Source organism: Solanum pennellii, chromosome 12 (genome assembly GCF_001406875.1).
Source record: "Solanum pennellii chromosome 12, SPENNV200".
NCBI classification, from domain to species: domain Eukaryota; kingdom Viridiplantae; phylum Streptophyta; class Magnoliopsida; order Solanales; family Solanaceae; genus Solanum; species Solanum pennellii.
In genome coordinates, this window is record NC_028648.1 from 37,129,000 (window position 1) to 37,143,929 (window position 14,930).

Sequence of the window (14,930 nt, forward strand, 5' to 3'; positions counted from 1 at the left end):
TTGCGGAGGAACTTTTTCACCTCCCAAGAGAACACCCTTGAAGATAATACACTCTCGGAGTGCAACCGGTGTACTTTACCTCTTGGAGGTCTTGTATAAGACTTTATGTATCGTTCATCTCATATAAACATCTGAAAAGTAGTTCGGAATCAAAACTTTTCATAAATATTCTATATGTCTTTAAAATATCTTTCACATAAAACTCATAGGAAATACTATGTCTCATTTCATCAAATCTCATACACAAAGAGTAATTTGGGACACGACCCATATACAATAGAAATAAGAACTACTAAGTTTATTACAATACTTCGATAAAGAAATAAAAGACTTTATGCCCTCGAATCAAATGAGGACATACTACAACTTGCTTGAACGGTCTTCTAATCCAAGCTTAGCTTTACGAAAGAACCTTCACGTATGAATTATTTAGAGATATATAAAAGCTTTGAATTAGTACAAACACATGTACTCAGTATGGCATAATGCATAAAATCAAAAAGACAGACATTTATTAGAAACATGCTCTTTTTGATCAAAACATCATATCATAATCATAAGAATAATACATAACACCTTAGGAAAACATAAGAAATGAAATAAGCAATTATTCATATTTTAAAGAACCTTACAGCGAACTATATCACATTACAGTGACTATTTCTCACTGTTACGTTAATGTTCTTCAACTTCACAGTGAACATCTTCTAGTATGCAACCTTGTCACTAAAATCAATCCTAAGACTCACTTAGGTAAGAAAAAGATAGATCACCCATACACCCTCTCTAGGAACACCTAAATTGTCCTTAAGACCACCTATAATGAACTACAGACACTTACAATACATAAACCACTTCAACAAGAGATCCTCCTACCAAAGGTTATTCCAAGGTTCAGTTGAGTGAGTTGTGAAGCAACCGCCCATAAAATACCGTACACACACACTTAAGAGATCCTATAGACTACCTAAGATAGAATACTTCTCACTAAATACAACAACATATAGATGATATGACATTCTTCTTCCAAAGTCTATCAAAAGACTTAAGTAAATGAACAACATAATTACCATGATTGACCTCTCCAATATTACCTAAATAATCCTTAAGAGTACCTAAGGCTCAGATAATTTCTACATAATCAACCATCTTCCCTAACTAGAATAATTTCTTAAGACTTATTTGGGTAAGATACGAAGTGTCAATTTCTATGCCCCCTTTAAACTTAACTAGACAACCTTAACTACTCTAGATAAGTACTTTTTCATTTAACGTGCCTTCTTAACTTAAGTCATTACATTCATTAATTCATTTATGTATCATTCATTAGATAAGGAAATTAAAGTAATGGTCTTAGAGAAGACTTAGGGACTCTAACTAACACCTTCAAAGACTAATGTGCAATGTCTGGATAGCGTTTCATACCACCACCTAAACCTAATAAAGCATCTCTAATGATAGAAGGATCCCATATGATGCAAATGGGCAATTGTCATAAACCATTAGAGCTAAACATGGAATCCAGAGTTCTAACCTACTCCGTTAAGGGTGTTTTACTTGCCAAGGGCAGAACTAGGACACATCCCATGTAGACACATGGCTAAGAAATATGAAGGGGTTTTATGTACTCTAGTTTCATTCTCAAGTAGAGCTACATTGTACTCTAGTCTCCATCAAAAGTAGATCTACTTCCCATAACATACTCACTCAGTGCTAGCCTTTGTTATCATAGAGTAATTGACATTAAAGGATCATATGAAGAAATTCCATATCTAGTTCAGATTTTTATCACATTCAACCTACCAATGAGGTCCTCTACGGCTACCTTACAATGGACACAAATATGACTCATCATGACTTTCCTAAGGATTATATGATGTTGGTCCATCCAATCAATCTTAAGTCCATCACTCATACCACAAGTATACCATTACGGCTCTCGACTTTAAGGTTCATACCCTTACCACTAGGTTAAATGTTCCAGATATATGACCTTATTATTATCATTTAAGGTCTCACTTATCCTCCATTCATACATGACAAGGGTGCAATAAGCATACCTAGTCAATACATCATATTCATAATCATTCATACATGTATCACGTAAGGGACTTAAGTCTACCATAACAAGACACAACATACTTTACTTTATTACATATATCATATCATTCATTGAAGCAATTAGCAATGAAACTTATCATATTAATGTTATCCTATACATTACTATACCGTAGTCAATCTAACCATTAAAGACTCATATAGTAAAGTATGAACAATTATGCATTAACTCTAAAGACTACTCATACAAAGACATAGTCATAGTCTAACATGATTACCTAACAACTTCAATAGAAGAACACATACTTTCACTTTATTCACATGTAGATAGATATGCTCATACTTCACATAAATCAACTAAAAAAATCATCATAGTACTTCAAGTAGTGCCGACAAGTCCATGATCATCATAATGCATAAAGTAGCCCCGGCAAGGCCACATCAATTGCAAGTAAAGCACATAGCACCGCCACCATAAGTGGGCCATACCGATAACAATAGAATTCAAGTTTAATTAACATAAAATAAATAGAATTAGGGAAGAGTACCACCAATCCATCATCTCCACTTCAATCCATGTCTAAATCAACCAGTTCAATACCATAATGTCCTTACCGATGGCCATAACCAATAATTCAATACATAAACTATGATACTCAATCAAACTAGGTAAGTTCACTTTACATTCATAAATCTAACATAACCTATGCATATATTGAATATAATTATTACATCATACAATAGCCCATAGAAAACTACACTAGAATTCGTATACATTAAGTCAATATCACTTAACTAATAGAGTAGTCAAAATCTAGTGTTCATCAATTACATGGGTTCATAAGTTAATCGAGTTAAAATCATCTAGTTAACAATAATTCAATCAATTTAAAATGCTTTTAAACCTTTAATGCAGGAACCCATGGATAGATCATAAAATTGGACAAGTTAATATTTGAAAACTTTAGAGAACTCTTTGAACGTTGAGGTCCTTTATGAATAGAGTTTAAAGGATCAAAAACATAAATCACTGATATTAATACACCAACTATATGAAGAATAACCCCTAAATTATCCAATCCAAGCCCTTTCTTGAGTTTTGTATCCAATGGAGTTCTAGAGAGTTTCTATGAGAATTTGGGTTTTGATTTTGAATAATGAATTCACCTAAGCGTTTAAGACTTATGAACACATTTAAAATACCCAAAATACCCTTATGAAACTTCCCAAACTCTTATTTGGATGTCGTATGAATTTTACAACTTCACCGTTGCAACTTAAAGTAAGTTGCGCAGGAAGACAACTCACCATTACAACTTAAAGTAGCCTCTCATTCGTAAGTGTGGCGTGCTTCACACCATTAATAAGACTCTATATTGATGTGGTTTAGTGAGACATCAATCCTAAGATTTATTTAACCTCCTACCCTGATACAAAGTTTGTCGCGACCAGGGAGAACTCCCTAAACATAACTGGCATCTTCATCCTCGGAGAGGACTTTGACAAGCCCTTAGCATTCGTTATAACTATCATAGGTCAAAAATGTGGAAAATAAAATATTTTACATAGTGAGGTAAACATAGATCTCTCACATATCATATATGGAGCTTCCATAGACTCCTCTCTTATTGAAGCTTACATAGGATTCTCATTTAGACAACATAACAAATAGTCTAATAACATTATCTCACATTAAACCATCTATTGCGTATTACAACGTTTGGGCATAGCCCATAATTCATTACAAAGAGCCGTATATAGACTTACAACAATCTTCTCAAAATAAAGAAATGAAATAGTGTCTCTAGACAAAATAACTTCATTGTTAGAATAGATAAATGGTAACATCCCCGAACATTGAAGACCTACCGATAACTTGGGGAATTAGTTCCAAGTCTTCTTACAAAGTGGACTCGTATACTTCAATGGCTCAAACCTACATTATTTGGGAAAAGGGAAAGATTATGGATTAGTACAATCACATGTACTAAGTATGTAAACATATGCAAGTCAAACCATTGAAATCATGCTTAAAAGAACATTTTATTCAAAACCATGCTAAGTCACTTTCAAAAGCCTCTATGCACATATAAGAGCACATACAAGTCAATAAGTTCTAATATCACTTAAGGCAAGTTCATACTCAACACAAGGCCAACATTAGCTTAAATCATATCAACATTAATACCATCATATTAATATCATATAAACATGAATAACTCTAACATAATGTTATACCAACAAATCATGCACAAGAGGTCATAACCTCATAACATATACGACATTACTCACCAGTCCTTGCAAAAAATACAAGTGCAATGCCTATGTGAAGCCCCATAGCCCCACAAAATCAAGTAGACCAAGAAAAGTGTCATAATCAATGTCTACATTTTATATATTCTCATATCATACGTATTCACAATCATGTACATCAACTTAGTAAATTAGGATGTTCATTACTGAAAGTAACATCATATAGGATCATCAACATGCAAAGTCATCATATACATTTCATTCGTAGCATAAGAGCATAAGAACAACATACTAGGACTTCCCTCAAGTCAAACTTGTGCAATGTATAAGTAGAACCCCAAACCCCTACCTACACTAAGTAGAACCCCTTATGTCACTATACTTAGTGTCCACTTCATTACTTTAGTTTTACTTTCGGTAATAATCTCCTTAACTGAAAATAGACCATGTGAGCTAAAGATGGAATCCAGTGTCATGAAACCCTATACCAAAATAAGGTGGTCTACTTTCCAAGATAGAACCAAAACGTGAACATATCATTCTAGGTGGATCCACTAGCTAGTATTCCTATGGAGGCAACATAATGAAGGAACTAGGAGATGTGTCTTCAACCCTGTACATGCCCATTAGCATTGGAGTCCTCATCTAATAAGAAAATTTGGTGAATCTCCCTTCTATTGGGGATTCAACACATCTCATTGTCAAGTACACTCAGTGCTAAACTTCAGTCCCTTCTTGAAATGGCATTATGCTTTATTAATCATTATAAGTATAATCTATAGGAGACTAACCTGTTGGATAATCATGTCATTATCTCATTGTGTATTTCATGAGAATTTCCTTTCATAACAACCCTTCATTTGTGTGATCAACATATAATAGGTATATCATAGTAAGGCACACAAGTGATTAATATTCAACCTTGTATCATCATACCCTTAACATGATCTCACAATTCACAAAGTAAAAACATTTCTCCACATTCATCATATATTAATATTGTTAATCTAATTACATATAACACTTTAATTGGATACCATTATCAAGTATAAACCATCATCATTGAAGTAAAGAACTAAAGTTCATAATGTCATTCCACATAGCCTTCATAAGCCTCCTACAAGTTCTTACCATCAATACAATAAAACTCATCCATCCATTAACTTAATAACATCATATAATAACAATCGATACAAGAACTAAGTTAATTGTATCATCACTAATCAATTCAACCTCAACTCATAACCGAGGGTTAGGAAAAAAGGATTCAATCATGATTTCTTCCATGGAACTAGGTCATAGACTTATAACTACTACAACTAAGCAATAAAAAATCATAATATATCAATAATAATCAAAGTAAACCAACATCAAATTAATTTGAAAGATGATTATGAAATTGGAAGAAAACCCAACTTTTATACATTATTGAAAACAATTTTTGAAGAGCCTCTTGATGAAAGATATCCCAAGTGTGAATAGCTTCCCTACCTTAAGATTCCTTAGATTTTGATCGAGCAAATATGATTTCCTGAAGCCCTAGTGATCCTTGAATCTTTGTTTTCATTGGAGTCTTTCAAAATAGAGAGAAAGTAGAGAGAAGTAGGACAAAATTGGGTTTTGGAATTATGGGGTGTTAGGTTAGTTTAATGAGGCTTATTACTTTATATTGTCCCCAAACTACATTAATTAACCATCCCTTATCCCTTAACAAATTAAAAAATAGTGAACTGGACCCCTAAACCAAGAGACCCTGATCTACGCCCCGTCAACTAGACCACGGACTATCCTGTTGGTCTATGGTTTGGGTCAGAGAGGTTATTTTAGACCCTTTTTCAGAATATTCTTTGTCTTGACCAATGACACGATCGACAGTCCGTTGATCCATCGACGGCTCGTTGATTGGCTCATCGTTTGGTCATTGTCAAATGACAACTTTTGGGTCTAAATGTAGGGTCCTCTACAAGGACCATTAGGGTGATCTTTGGGAGCCGTACCCAGACGTGTTGACCCTAAACAAACTCTTATATATATTTAACACCTTATTTTCAAATTTCACTAAATTCCAACTCTTAAAACTCCATGAAATATGCAAAGGCACACTAACACACATTTCACAATTCTTGGTACATCATGGTTGTTTCTTAATGTATTGACTCTAACACTTCCTAATTAGTTTAAATAAATTATTTTAGGCTTAGAAAAAGTGTTTCAAGTCTTAGTTCATCTAGTGAGGCTCTATAACAAGTCATGAACTTTAGGAGTGTTACACCAATTCTTGGGGTGTCGTTATGTAACAACTCGAGGACATCCCCTAGTCGTCACACGGCGTACTCGACACGAAGGGGTCTTATTGTCACATCCTGAGAGAACACCCTAGAATACATGACACTCTCATAGTGAGACATCACGTACTTCAACTCTCGAAAGTCTTGTACAAGCGCTTGACATCATTCGTTGCATAAATGTATGAAAAGTAGTGTGGAATTGATACGCTCAAACTTACTTCTCAAATAAGAAGTAAAGCGGTCGTATCAAGTAAAGAACCCAACTAATGAGGTTGGGGTCGATCCCACGAGGAAAATAGTTCAGACTTGACTTAATTCTATTATTACTATTATTTAGTCAACTATTTCCCTAGAAAGCAAAAGAAAAAAAGGGGGGTTTTATTTCTAAATTAATGAAAATAATTAACTAAATTAAAGTAAACAACTAACAGATTCAAATCTCATAACTTAATCAATTAATAAAATTAACTAGGGCTTAAGTGTTCCCCACAGGTTGCTAAATTGATAATTCTGACTATAACAATTCTTTTCTAGTATATTGTATGTAAAGTGATAAGTTATGTATCTCTAAATCCTTGGTCTGGCATCTAGAAAATTTCACTCCGCACCTTGGTGCGGCTACATGTGTTGCTATACTATCCCTTACTTTTACCTTATATTAAACATAGTATTCGATATTTGACTAAGTTATTACCTCATACCAACCGACACTAGCTTATTAGATAGTGTACGCTACATCTATATTGATAATTCTTTTCCTATTATCTACCTCCTCGGTCTGTCAAGTAGCATTAAGGTGAGTTCTAACGTTGGCCATCCGTTAAAAATACTTCTAAACGAAAGAATTATCAATACATGCAAGACACTATTCTAGAATTGCTATTTTAGTTAGATTTTACTTCATTATTCACCCATGGTTCCCACAACCCTAGTTATGGAGTTTAGTTACCCATGGTCATCATCACACTACTCATATATTTAATATAAGAATTCATGCACTTACTGTAATGAGAAAGAATAAAATCCAGAAATTCACTTGATTAATCAACAAAAGCACAAACAATCAATTCCAGACAATGTGTATCAATTACTAAAATTAATCCTTCAATACTTGAAGAAGAGAACTAAATATTATCGAAAAGTCTAACCCCAAAAACGAGTTTTTTCGAACTATTTATAATAAAAACAAAAACCTAGTAAAAGAAGGATTCTAATTACTGAAAATATGTCAAAATACATACTAGTCGAAAGACTTCGTGACGGACAGTCGTGGTCACGGAGGGCCGTCATGGCCTCCGTCGTCCCATACTTCACAAATTCTTCTTCTGCTTTCTTCATTACCATCAACGAACAGGTCTGACGGACCATTCCAAGAACTACGGTCCATCAATGGTCTCCGTTACATAATACTTTAACTTCTTGGAATTTTGGTACTGGGACTACTCTCTGATCATTACGACGAACCAGCAGGACGGACTTCTGTAATCCCACAATAGGTCAGACTTCCCTATCATCCTTGAGCAGCTTCTCTCTTCACTACGATGCCACCTATGGACCGTCACAGACTCGACGGACCATAATAAGCTCCGTAGGTGGTCTCTTATGCATTTGTCGCTCAAAAACTTCCACGTTCATCTTTGGACAGATTTCCTGCAAATAAGGAGAAACTTACATAAAAATCGATTCAAAAAGGCTTTTGGACATACACTTAACTTAAGGAAAAAGAATTAAAAATACCATGAAACCACGGTACATCAACACCCTCAAGTTAAATTTGATGTTTGTCCTTAAGCGACGCATTATGACTCACTACAAAATCATTGTAAAAGAGTATCCATATTTTATCTTTCGCAATCATTTGGCTATCAATCCCGATCATTCTCATCATGTTTATGCATGTGACCACTATTAGGCTTTAATTATGTGCAACCAGACGATGACACAGACTCACCATGCACTGAGACCTATCCTCTTCAATTTCTCACCGAGTTGCTAATATTTTCGGTATTGCAACTAGTGTCCTCACTTAAAAACAACATCCTCATTTTTCACACAATTATTTCAGTTCGAGTATAAGGATTAGTTTTCATCAGTCACTCTCAGAACAAATTCACAACTCATTCATACATATTGCCATAAGTTTGCCCTTATTTTCACTGCTTTATGTTCGCCATACAACTCTTAGGATCACGATAGGACTTTCTTAACTTGTAACATAGGCTGAGGGTCAGATATGGTATATTTAGGTATACTTTAGTGACTCATTTCCCTCCTTGATATATCAGCTAAACGTACCATCTTTTTATCGTTTTATTTCGCCCAATTTCTCAAGTTTCTTTTTATCTTGCTGTTTTCCCTTTCTTATCCTTATATGTAAGTGACTTTTTTTTAGTCACTTCTGTTTTGTTCTTTCTTTCTCTTAATTCTTTCAACCCCACTTTCATGAGTATTCCTTATAACAGCCACCCTCAACTTATGACTTTGCCATGAGTCAAGGTTCAAAATACCCACGGTTAGGTCAGCGCCAAGACTAGGTTGTTTTCTGCATTAGCCACCCTCAACTGATGCTTTTGGCATAAACAGAGATGCACATGTCCAAGGAGGGGCCAGGGCCAACACATTGTTCCCAAAGAAGATCAGTTGGGGTGATAAAGAAAGATCAATTTTTAGTCTCAAATCATTTCGATCCATACGGGATTAAATTCATTTTTTTTATTTGGGCTCAAGATTGACTATTTCCAACAAAGGCCTATGATCCTTTCCTAATTGTTCATTTTGTCTTACTTTTAGCAAGACTAACAAGGCAAGTTCTAGCTCAGTCTCAATGGTGGATCTCTCAAATATAACTCACTCTCACTTGACATTCATTACATTCCCTGATTATTAAACACCTAGTTCGAGTCTTAGATTCATGGTCATGTAGTAGTGTATCTCTATGTCATGTTTAGATCCACACAATTATCAATTACTATGCCTAATCATGCATGATTTTCATATCGGGATATCATATTTGTTTTATCCATCATGCTTTAGAGTTATACTATGTACACAAGATATAACATGCCGGTTCAACAATAAAAGTAATCACCCTTTTGGGGAAAAAAGAACACAGGCAAGAAAACCCCAAAAGAGGATCGTGAATTGGGCTACTCAAACTTCACCCTTGCACTCACATTCCATTTACCCCACCCCCAACAAAAAGATATGCAATTGTCCCCAATGCATAAAAAAAAGTGAAATACGAGAGTGGTATATGAAGAAAACCTGAGGCGCAAAGCGCCGGTGATCAGCAAGCTGGTGGGTCCGATTCCCCGAAACCCACTACCTCTGTAGTCTGGACACCCTCAGTAGTGTCCTCATCAGCAACAGCACTATCAGTCATTCCTCCCACTGTCTGCACATCTCTGGAGTAGCAGTGAAACACGATGGACCAGGTGACGGCCCATCATGAGTATGATGGACCGTCATGGGGTCCGTCATGTCTTACTTTAATAATGTTTATTTGGAGACCCTCAGAAGGAAAGTCTTTGAATTTTACGACGGTTAAGAAGGACGGACAGTCGTGATAATGAAGGTCCATCGTCGATGTCCGTCGTGGGGAATTTAGAAAAAGTATGGAGACCCTTAGGAGAGGGGTCTCTGACCGTCATGACGGTTGTGCAGGACGGACTGTCGAGTGTATGATGGTCCGTCGTAGATGTCCATTAGTGGACTCTTAGAAAAAAATGGAGACCTTTAGGACAAGGGTCTTAGATAACCATGACAGTTGTGCAGGAAGGACCGTCGTGGGTACGACGGTCCATCGTAGATGTCCGTCAGTAGGACACTTAGAAAAAGTTGGAGATCCTTAGGAATAGGGTCTCTGACAAACATAATGGTTGTGCAGGACGGACCGTCGCATATCTCCGTTGAAAATAAATGAAAAACATACATGGCACAACGGATTCATGCAACGGTCCATCGCAAGATTGACGGTCCGTCAATGTATCCGTCAGTGAATGTTGCGGAGTGATTTTCTGCTAAATTTCCTGGTGATGTGCTACCTAAAAATTTAAAACACATTAGTAGAAAATGCTACCATTACTAGAAAGAAAACTATAATTGGGTTAGAGGACACCTATTGGGTTACCTCCCAACCAACGCCTGATTTAACATCGCGGCACGACTTAAGACACTAGATTACTCAGAATTATTCAAGAAAACAATACCACCCTTTTCCGGCAAGTCTATCCAACTTCTGATCCATGAAAGGCATAGGAAATTGGTCTTTTTCGGTCCATGCATTTAATTTACGGCAATCCATACACACCCTCCATCCAGTAACTGGTCTCATTGGAACAAGTTCATTTTTCTCATTGGGGACCACAATCTTTCCTTCTTTCTTAGGTACACACTGAACAGAGCATACACAACTACTATTGGTGATCGGATGTATTACTCTTGAATCCAACTATTTAATGATTTCCAAATTCACGACCTCTTGCATAGGTGGATTTACGCGTCTCTGGTGCTCAATACTTGGCTTATGATCGAGCATGAGTTAGATTTTATGAGAAAAAATACAAGGAGGGATCCGAATAATGTCCGCAATAGTCCACCCAGTAGCTCTTTTGAACTTCTTTAGCACTTTCACTAAACTCTCAACTTGTTGTTCATTCAGGTCTGATGCAATGATTACCGGCAAAGTGTCACCATTTCCTAAGAATTCACACCTAAGATGAGGTGGGAGAGGTTTTAATTCTAACTTTGGACACTTCTTTATAGATGGTTTCGCGGGCGGAGACTCGCGATTCATCATGTCTAACTCATATTTCGTCGGGTTAAATCGAACATCACCATGAGCAAGAGTCGCAACTAATGACCCATATTCTTCAATGCAATCTTTATCAAAATTCTTTGTCACTGCCGCTAATGATTCTACACCTAGATGTTCTTCTATTTGTGTCTCAGATGATTTACCAACTTTGTAGGATAAAGCATATACCGATTGGAGCTCACCACTCTGCCTCATGGACCTACAAATGTTGAAGGTCACTTCTTCATTGTTGAACCAAAATTTCATCTGCCCCTTTTACATATCAACTAAGGCTCTACCCGTAGAAAGGAATGGCCCCCCAAGAATGATAGGCGCTTCAAAATCGACTTCACAATAAAGAATAACAAAATCTGACAGAAATATGAATGACTCCACTTTTACTTGCACATTGTGGAGTATCTCTATAGGCCCTTTTACTGTTCGATCGGCTATCAGTAGCCGCATCGCAATGGGATTTGGATCACCCAAACCCAAATTCTTGTAAATCGAGAGGGGCATGAGATTTATGCTTGTCACCAGATCACGTAATGCTTTTGTAAAATGTAATAACCCGATTATACAAGAAATAGTGAACGCACCCGAATCTTCATTCTTTTGTACTAGAGATCTTTTAGCAATAGCACTAAAATGCTGCATTCTATCATCATCCTCAAAAGTGACCGATCTTTTCTTTGTAACCAGATCTTTCATAAGCTTTGCATAACCGGGCATTTGTTCTAGAGCTTCTACCAAAGGGACATTGATAGAAAGGTGCTTCAACGTTGTTATAAAACACCGATATTTACCATCCTCAATCTTTTTCACTAATCTTTGAGGAAAGGGGGGTGATGGTCTAGGCATGGGAGTTACCTTTTGAGGCACTTATACATCTTTTCCAGTGTTTTCTTCTACTTCACCACTAACCTTTACCACTTTATCATTATCTTTTATCACCTTTTCCTCAATAGACGGCATAGGTGGGTCAATGGTTTGCTTACCACCCCGAGTTGTGATTGCCATACACTGTCCATCATTTTTCAGATTTTGGACAGTGTTGCTAGGAAGAGTGCTCGGTCGTCGTGTGTTCACAGTCACATATAATTGGGCCATTTGCAACTCAAGCTGCTTAATCGATTTGCATGTGTATCGACTTTCTACCCTATACCCGCTAAATCACTCCTTAACTCTTTAATGTTCTCATTACTAGCATCAAACCTCCTCATCATTTTGTGCAACATATCCTCAACTCACGCCATACTACCTCCACCATCCCTAGGAGCAATTTAACAATTTTGAGGAGGAACATAGGGCCCATTCCAATCATTTCTGTTACCATAGTTACCCCTGTTTATGTTGTTGTCGCGGTTGTAATTTCCATCTCGGACATAATTACCCTCATGGTTATAGTTACCATAGTTCCAACCTTGGTTTCGTTGAGCTTGGCGCCAATTCTCCTGATTTGAACCTTGGGCATTCAGTCAAATCCCTCCCCCCCCCCTCCATCTGCTCATTTACCGCATAGGATTCCTCCTCATAGTAATATTCATCATTTGGTGGTGGTGGTTTACACAAGTAGTTTACTGCATTTATCTTTTCTGCACCCCAGTGACATGTTTTAATACCAACCCAAGCTCAGTTCTCATCTGAGCCATCTCTTCATGAATCTCATCTATGGCTGCGTTGTGTGTGGATTGCACTACGAAGATATTTTTTCCAGTATCTGACTTCCTAGTACTCCAAGCTTTATTATTTCAGGAGATTTTCTCTAACTTTTCGGCAATCTCGGCATAAGGACACTCCCCATAAGAACCACCCGCTATAGTATCCAATACGGCTTTATTATTATCATCCTGTCCCCGATAGAAGTATTCCTTCAGTGACTCGTCATCTATGCGGTGATTGGGGACACTTCTCAAAAATGAAGTGAATCTATCCCAAGAACTGCTAACTGACTCTCCTGGAAGTGCCACAAAGTTGTTCACTCTGTCTTTGTGATTTAGTTTCTTGGATACCGGGTAGTAACGTGCTAAGAAAACGTCCCTCAGTTGGTTCCAAGTTAAAATTGAGTTATAAGGGAGCTAAGTGAACAAAATAGCAGCCTCTCCCGTTAGTGAGAGAGGAAATACTCTTAGCCCAAATACATCCAAATTCAAATCAGGCCTCCCTACATAGCTTTTACACACTGCCCTTACTTTAGCTATATGGGCATCTGGGTCCTCATAAAGTAGCCCCGAAAGCAAACCTCTAGCAGTGAGAATTTGCATGAGACTACTAGTTGCCACAAAGGTGTGGCCTTGTGGTAGAGGGGTAAAGACAAGTGGCCCATCAGAGTGTGCAATATTATCATAACCTATGAAGCATTCTTGAGGAAGTGGAGCTTGATTTTGTCTCCTTTGTTGATTTTCACCAGGATCATCGGGTAATAACTGACCATGAGCATCAACTGGAGCTGGGATGTTCTAGTTTGGATCATCATTCTTAATACCCAAATTTTGATTCATAGTGCGTAGTGTACGCTCTAATTCGTGGTCGTAGGGAAGCAAGGGTTCTCTTCCTCTCCGTGTATTTGGCATACAAGAAAATTAGTTCAACAAGAATCAAAAACAATAGAAAAGTAAAAGTAAGAAAATATTTACTAAACTTTAGTAATAAGTTTAAGTTAATCTAAAAGCTTCTTTCCACGGCAGCGGCGCCAAAATTAGATACGCTCAAAATTACTACTCAAATAAGAAGTAAAGCGGTCGTATCAATTAAAGAACCCAACTAATGAGATTGGGGTCGATCCCACGAGGAAAATAGTTCAGACTTAACTTTATTCTATTATTACTATAATTTAGTCAACTATTTCCCTAGAAAGCAAAAGACAAAAAAGGGGGGTTTATTTCTTAATTAATGAAAATATTTAACTAAATTAAAGTAAACAACTAACAGATTCAAATCTCGGAGCTTAATCAATTAATAAAAGTAACTAGGGCTTAAGTGTTCCCCACAGGTTTTTAACTTTATAATTCTAACTATAACAATTCTTTCTTAGTATCTTGGATGTGAAGTGATAAGTTATGTATCTCTAAATCCTTGGTCCGGCATCTAGAAAATTTCACTCCGCACCTTGGTCCGGCTTCGTATGTTTCTATACTAACCCTTACCTTTACCTCATATTAAGCATTATATTTGATATTTGACTAAGTTATTACCTCGTACCAACCCACACTAGCCTATTAGATAGTGTACACTAAATCTATGTTGATAATTCTTTTCCTATTATCTACCTCCTTTGTCCGGCAAGTAGCATTAAGGTTAGTTCTAACGTTGGCCATCCGTTTAAAATACTTCTAAACAAAAGAATTACAATACATGCAAGACACTGTTTTAGAATTGTTATTTTAGTTAGATTTTACCTCATTATTCACACATGGTTCCCACAACCCTAATTATGGAGTTTAGTTACCCATGGTAATAATCACACTATTCATATATTTAATATAGGAATTCCTGAACTTACATTAATGAGAAAGAATAAAATCCAGAAATTCACT